General features: G+C 33.9%; 1 protein-coding gene across 1 annotated transcript in view; it reads right to left on the reverse strand.

Annotated features, from left to right (window-relative positions):
* GJA3 (gap junction protein alpha 3) overlaps positions 1 to 7,237 on the reverse strand; it is a 59,171-nt gene extending 51,934 nt beyond the window's left edge. The window contains exon 1 of the mRNA XM_077483997.1: positions 6,746 to 7,237. The gene's annotated coding sequence lies outside the window, so the exon portion shown is untranslated. The remainder of the gene's footprint in view (positions 1 to 6,745) is intronic.

Consider the following 7,237-nt stretch of genomic DNA (forward strand, 5'->3'; position numbering starts at 1 on the left):
CTCTGAAATGTAGGATTTCCCCTTACTTTCTGCCTTGGGTTTTAGTGAGCACCAGGATAAATGAAAGGACAATTTTATCCAGGGTGGCCCCAGACCCTATCCTATCCAAAACTAAGAAAAAAAAAGTGCCTTAATTCTTTCTCTGACACCGATGTATGTTATATGTTGGCATCAATGCAGGCTTCTACATACACCTCCATCTGCAGTAGCAGCAATGTATGTAAATCTGACATTCCTCCCTCTGTTTTCACCTGGTGATCTGGCCAGTAACACAATCCCTGTATTAGAGTGCCCCCATGGGACACAGTAGACAGCCGCTTTGTCAGTCTGGGGGAGGATTAAATATATTAGCAGATGTAAATACATTAACAAATTAAAGCCAAGCCCCGTCTCTATCTTTATAATCAGTTACAGCAAACTGTTTTTTTTTCCTTTTTGCATATGGGTTTTACATAAAAAAAATACAATTTGATCATTTTAAGCACCCCTGGCAGTGTTAAATGGCATGCCTCATCTCTGTAACTGTTGGAGAGCTTGTGCTTTTGAAAAACAATAGACTTGCTGGCTGGATCACCAGTTGAAACTATAAGAAATCAAGCCTAAAAAAGAAAATTAATGCAGCCATCAGCCTAAGAATTTGTAAGCTGCAAAATAATAAATGTTTGCTTTTGGGTTTAACACCCCTTTGAAGAATATCTAAATCCAAACGTATTATGATCAGGTCTGTGGGAGCTGCCCAATCTATCTGTCTAATCCTAAATGTAAACTTGAACTAAGGACCTCTGCTTTTTTTTTTTTTTTTTTTTTTTGCCTCTTAATATTTTTGGGTTGGAAGGGAGTTGCATTTTGCTTACTATTTGGCATCATTGGAACTTTGATAGCTGACTCATATTGCCTTTAAAACTCACACATCTAATGGCTAATTGACAAACCCCTTTAGGGGTAAAGCTTAGTGAATAAGGCCAACATGTGTTTACTTTTAATACCCAGACGTGCAAGAAAAATGAAAAAATATATATACATTGCTTGCTTCAATAAGATTGGATGTTTGATGTGAACATCCACTCACATCCACTTGCTGAGCTGAGTGAACATTCACTTTTCTAAGTGAAAATTCTCACCTGCCATAAATGAACTCTATTTAGGTCCTTTATGATAAAGCTGACATATTCTTTATTTGAAGTTGTATTTGGCAGTGTGATTAACTGATGTTTCTGCTGTTTCTGTAATTTTGTGCAGACATTTAAGTACCACAATTGAAAAAAAAAAAATGTGAATTTGCTGAGAACCCTAAAAAGAAATAATATTTGATTTGATGGCGAAGATTTGATGACAGATTGTATGTACTCTGACATTAAAACTACAATTTTGTATATACCTCAAAACTGGGAAAGAAGGAGATGCCATGATTGACAAGAGGGACTGACACATTGCAGAACACATTATTCTGGACAGAACTCAAATCTCCATCAAGTCTCATGGTATCTCCAATCATTTCAGAAACAAAAAGAAATTAGAAACAAAAATGTCAATTTGTGAGCAAAAGACATATTTCTGCTTGTACAGTCACCAGCACAAGATTAACACAAGCCATTGAAAATAGTACTACTTCTAATACCCAAATGTTACACAAAGAGACTCAATTATTGCTGAGGATAACCCCACTTTGTATTAGTAACAGTAACAGAATCATTTTCAGTAGCCTAATATTACCACCATTTAAAAGTTTTTGGTAGCTGTGTAGTATATCTATGAATATAAAAAATATAAAAGTTTATATCAAACTTACAAAACAGACAGATGCAGAGAAGGACAGGGGGATCTAGGCAGGAGGGACAGTTGGCAGCTGCAGAGTAATGCTAGGAATAGCTCCAAAGACCTGACAGTTTGGGTTCTACAATTCGGAAATTTGACATTTGACAAGAAAAAAATGTACGTAGTAGATGTACATTATTATTATTATTATTAATATTATTACTACTACTGCTACTATTAATTATTATTATTAATTGGTATTCTTATAATTACAAGATGATAATAATAGTAATAATCATGTATGCCCACCAGAGTTCTGGGCATTATCTTCTTTAAAACTATCAGGATATTTTAGGTATATGTGTTTCTTTTGCATTCATAGTACCTATAAATGCATATGACTTTGGTGCAGAATGTCACCTATTATGCAACTTTTCTGTATGTCTCTGCTTTGTACCACTATCTCTTACCTCATTATGTGTATGTAGCATTTTTGATATGCATGGTTTACATAACATTAATAATAATATTTACTATATTTATATAGGCAGCCCTCGGAATTGTTTTCAATCGTGTTTCTTGTTTGGGTATATTGTTGTTGTTAATTATTTAGATTTTTTAGTCAGACAAAAATATATTTATATTATATATATATATATATATATATATATATATATATATATATATATATATATATATATATATATATATATATATATATATATATATGTTGTCAATTATTTTAATTTTCTAGTCAGACAAAACTATATTTATATTTATATATATATATATATATATATATATATATATATATATATATATATATATATATATATTATAAATATATTTTTGTCGGACTAAAACATCAAAATAATTAACAACAACAATATACCCAAACAAGAAACACTGTTGAAAACAATTCTTAGGGCTGCCTATATAAGTAAATATAAAAGACCTGAATATTTGACAGCCAATCACAACAGAGTATATTAGATACAATCATTATAATAATAAAAAAATTAAAATAAATAGATTTTTTTTATATACTTTTTCGTTGATGGTGAATTTTACACAATTAAATCTCACATGAACATAGCAAACTATTGTCGAATTCCACATCCAGAGACAATTCATTCTTTGACTATATGGAAACAATGTAAATGTTATAATAAACCTCTCCTGATTATTTATAAATGTAGTTTAAATGTATCATTCCGATCACTGGAATTTCTCATATGACATTTTTTTTTTTATAAATGAGAGGCTGATCCCTACAGACTATTAATCCCTGCTCCTCAATGTATTATTACAATAATAAAGTGAGTGTCATTTGGGAATATGTGAAGGACTTTGCTCCTCTTTGGAAGCAATGTAATGACAGGTTAGCACTAGGAGTGTGACCTAGAGGCTGACACTTACCTATGGCACAATGCAGGAGGTCGGGGCTGCTGTGGGGAGAATGGAGCATTAATAGAGCAGACTGTCAGATGCTCACATTGCAGCAGACACCTCACTTTCTCTACAGCACAGACACACACTGTTTTCATAAGGCTCTCCACTTTTGTTATCACAGTGATCAGAGTTTTAAAGAAGAAGTTTACACATGTACAATATGTGGTGTGCTCAATCCCTTAATTAACTAATTCAATTATTAAAGATGCAAACTTTCCCAACCCCTTTCTGGAGTATTAGAATTCAGAACATAGTTCTAAAGTCCAGAGAAACCACAAAATAGAAAACAATAAAAAATTTAAATTTTAAAGAAACTGTTATTTTTTTCCGACACACTTGAGTAGTAAAGTTGATTGTACAATTGTAAGATCTATAGAGGGGTTTAGGAGTGTTATTGGATTAAATTACATTTTTAAAATGTTAAAATTTTAAAGAAACAATTATTTTTTCCTAACACACTTGAGAAGTAAATTCGATTGTACAATTTTAGGATCTATAGAGGGGTTTAGGAGTGTTATTGGATTAAATACATTTTTTAACAATTTTAAATTTTAAAGAAACAATTATTTTTTTGTCCTGATGCTTGAGTAGTAAAGTCGATTGTACAATTGTAGGATCTATAGAGGGGTTTAGGAGTGTTATTGGATTAAATACATTTTTTAACAATTTTAAATTTTAAAGAAACAATTTTTTTTTCCTGATGCTTGAGTAGTAAAGTCGATTGTACAAGTGTAGGATCTATTGAGGGGTTTAGGAGCGTTATTGGATTAAATAAAACATTTTAAATTTTTAAATTTTAAAGAAACAATTATTTTTTCCTGACACACTTGAGTAGTAAAGTCGGTTGTACAATTGTAGGATCTATAGAGGGGTTTAGGAGTGTTATTGGAAGCACAGGGCTTGGCTTTTGAACCCTTTGGAAAAGTTACATGGGTGAAAACAATGAAATAATAATATTATAAAAATCACTGGAGTCCAGTACCTCCTAATCACCCATCAGGTCGGATCTGACTGCTGTGTACATACACAGATATAAGAGGTTATTTACTAATGATTGGCCATTCTAGCCTGTATTCACTCCTAATATTCAAAAAAAAAAATGATATTTCTATTTCTACTAAATCAAATTAGGTGCTTGAAGTGTGCTAGTATCGCCTAGGATAGGGAGAGAATTGCTAATTTCATTTCTACACGCCCCAATGTATAGATATGATACTTTATTGTTTATAATGGAAATTCGATGAGAACATTGCACAAACCCTGTATTTACTTAGTTAGTATAAATATATAGATCCCTAGGTTAAATTGATTACATATATTATTTAAAGGTATGAAACAAAATAAAAATATAACATTTAAGTACAGTTATTTTTTTTTAGCTCATTAGCCACTTCTATTTTTCTTTTTTCATATCCCTGAATGGTGAATCAACAACGAGCTTAGAAAAGGTTGGAGAGCAGTGAACACACACTGATCGATTTGTAACAAATCATTTCTTTCCATAACATGGAGCACACAATTGTGTTATATGATTTTATGGTCATTTTATTGGAGTTTTCCCATATTCTGAGAAAATTGTTAACATCTCCTGGTTTACCCATCATTCTATGTTCCTCTAATACAGGAATGTTCTCTGATCACAGTCACATATCATCCTACAAAGAGAGGGGTACAGTGCAGCACCCAGCCCCATTATTGTGGGATTATTATTGCCCAGGGGAGATATAGGAATATTTGGGTGCTCTCAGGCTAGCAGCAGCCCATGAAATATATGAATGCGGTTGCATCAACAACAAATGTATGTAGCAAATCCCCCCTGCTTTACATGTCTGTGTGCCACCTCTGGGACATGCTTATCTCAGCAAGTCTAGAAGTGCTGAACCAGGAGAAATAGTGCCAGGTCAACGGATGCCTACAGAGCTGGGGGCAAATCAGACATCGGAGCACAATTACTCATTTGTACTCTTCATGTTGCTTTTTATTTATTCCTGCTGTAGATATACTACTTTGCTATCTATAGGTGCCTGTCCACAGGGAGTATGAAGTACATACTTTACACTAGTGGATTATTTTATTGGCATAATAGTGCAAATGTAATGCAACAGGTCTGACCAACAACCCATAATAATTGTATTCGATTTTTGATGTAAATACACTTGTGTGCATAATGTAATATACCTAATAACTGAACATGTACATATATGCATATCTGTCTAACTACCTGTCAGTCTATCTATGTATCTATCTATCCATCCATCTATCTATCTATCTATCTATCTATCTATCTATCTATCTATCTATCTATCTATCTATCTATCTATCTAAATATCTATCTATCTATCTATCTATCTATCTATCTATCTATCTATCTATTTATTTATATCCCTTTGCATCTATCATGTATTTTTAGAATGTATAACTATGAGTATGTTCTGTTTATGTGGATCTGTCACTCAATCTATCTATCTATCTATCTATCTATCTATCTATCTATCTATCTATCTATCTATCTATTTATATCTCTTTGCATCTATCATGTATTTTTAGAATGTATAACTATGAGTATGTTCTGTTTATGTGGATCTGTCAATCTATCTATCTATCTATCTATCTATCTATCTATCTATCTATCTATCTATCTATCTATCTATCTATCTATTTTTATCTATCTATCTATCTATCTATCTATCTATCTATCTATCTATCTATCTATCTATCCATCTGTCTGTGTCTGTCTGTCTATCTATATATTTACATCCCTTGTCTATACGCATGTTCTATTTTTTTATATTTGTTTGCATATACCGTGTCTTTTTGAATGTATAGCTATGGGCTGTCCATACATACAATTTTCTTGTACAATTTTCCTTTACTTTATTTACCAAAAAAAAACCCATATAATATGAGGTCAGACCTCAACACTTTCAATTTTTATGCAATCAGGCAGGCCCTTGCACTACATAATAAATGTAACTCTAAAGCAGACTGAACAAGAAAATTGTATAATGTTTGTGTTATATGTAATATACATATGTGCATTATGCGTATGTATATATATATATATATATATATATATATATATACATATATATATATATATATATATATATATATATATATATATATATATATATATACATATATATACATATATATATATATATACTGAAATAAAGATCAAGGCATCCAATGTATTCCTATGTGGTGTACTGGGGTTACAATGTGTCCCCAGCTGTCACTATAGAGTGAGGCTCACATGTCTATAGAAGTGGCTGGAAGTCCAGCAGCAGACAACACAGTCTGTACACTTTGGATCCCCTGCCTGCAGCCCCATGCCAGCCCAGCAAGCTCTGCAAAGTGGATGGCATGGATTGTGCCATGATCGGATCTCTGTTATGTAGTGCCTGTCTAGTCCAGCCATTGCATCTGGAGCAAGGTGCCGGAGATTTGCGCTCCTCGGAGGTCTGCTCAGCTCTGATCTCAGGTAGACATATGAAGAACACAGCCCTCCCACTCGCTCTTCTCCCAGCCAGCTTACCAAACAGTCCTGACCGCAGCCAGCCAACTCTACTCATAGATCTCCTCCTCTGAGCATTTGGCAGCAGCCAAGATGGGGGGAAAGACGGGGCAGAGAAGTGCTTCTAGATGGCAGACGTGTCTTAATGTTGACCATGGGATTCCATAGAGTCCAGGGTCTCCTCTTCATCCATCTCTGCTGTCACATTCTGTGAGCATGCATGGCTGAACCCATCAAGTTAGCGGCAGGCTGGGCTGGGCCACGCCCCTCTGTGCCACTTGGTAAACCTCGTCCCTGTCCCAGTTGGGTGCAGCCAGACTGATGTATGTGATGTGTGTGTGTGTGTGAGATGTGGGTGATGTGTGTGGGTGTGATGTGTGTGTGTGATGTGTGTGTGATGTGTGTATGTGTGATGTGTGTGTGATGTGTGTGTGTATGTGTGTGTGATGTGTGTGTGATGTGTGTATGTGTGATGTGTGTGTGATGTGTGTATGTGTGTGTGTATGTGTGTGT

The sequence above is a fragment of the Lithobates pipiens genome, unplaced genomic scaffold, assembly GCF_037356315.1.
Source record: "Lithobates pipiens isolate NorthernLeopardFrog02 unplaced genomic scaffold, aLitPip1_a1.2 Scaffold_16, whole genome shotgun sequence".
In the NCBI taxonomy this organism is placed as follows: Eukaryota; Metazoa; Chordata; class Amphibia; order Anura; family Ranidae; genus Lithobates; species Lithobates pipiens.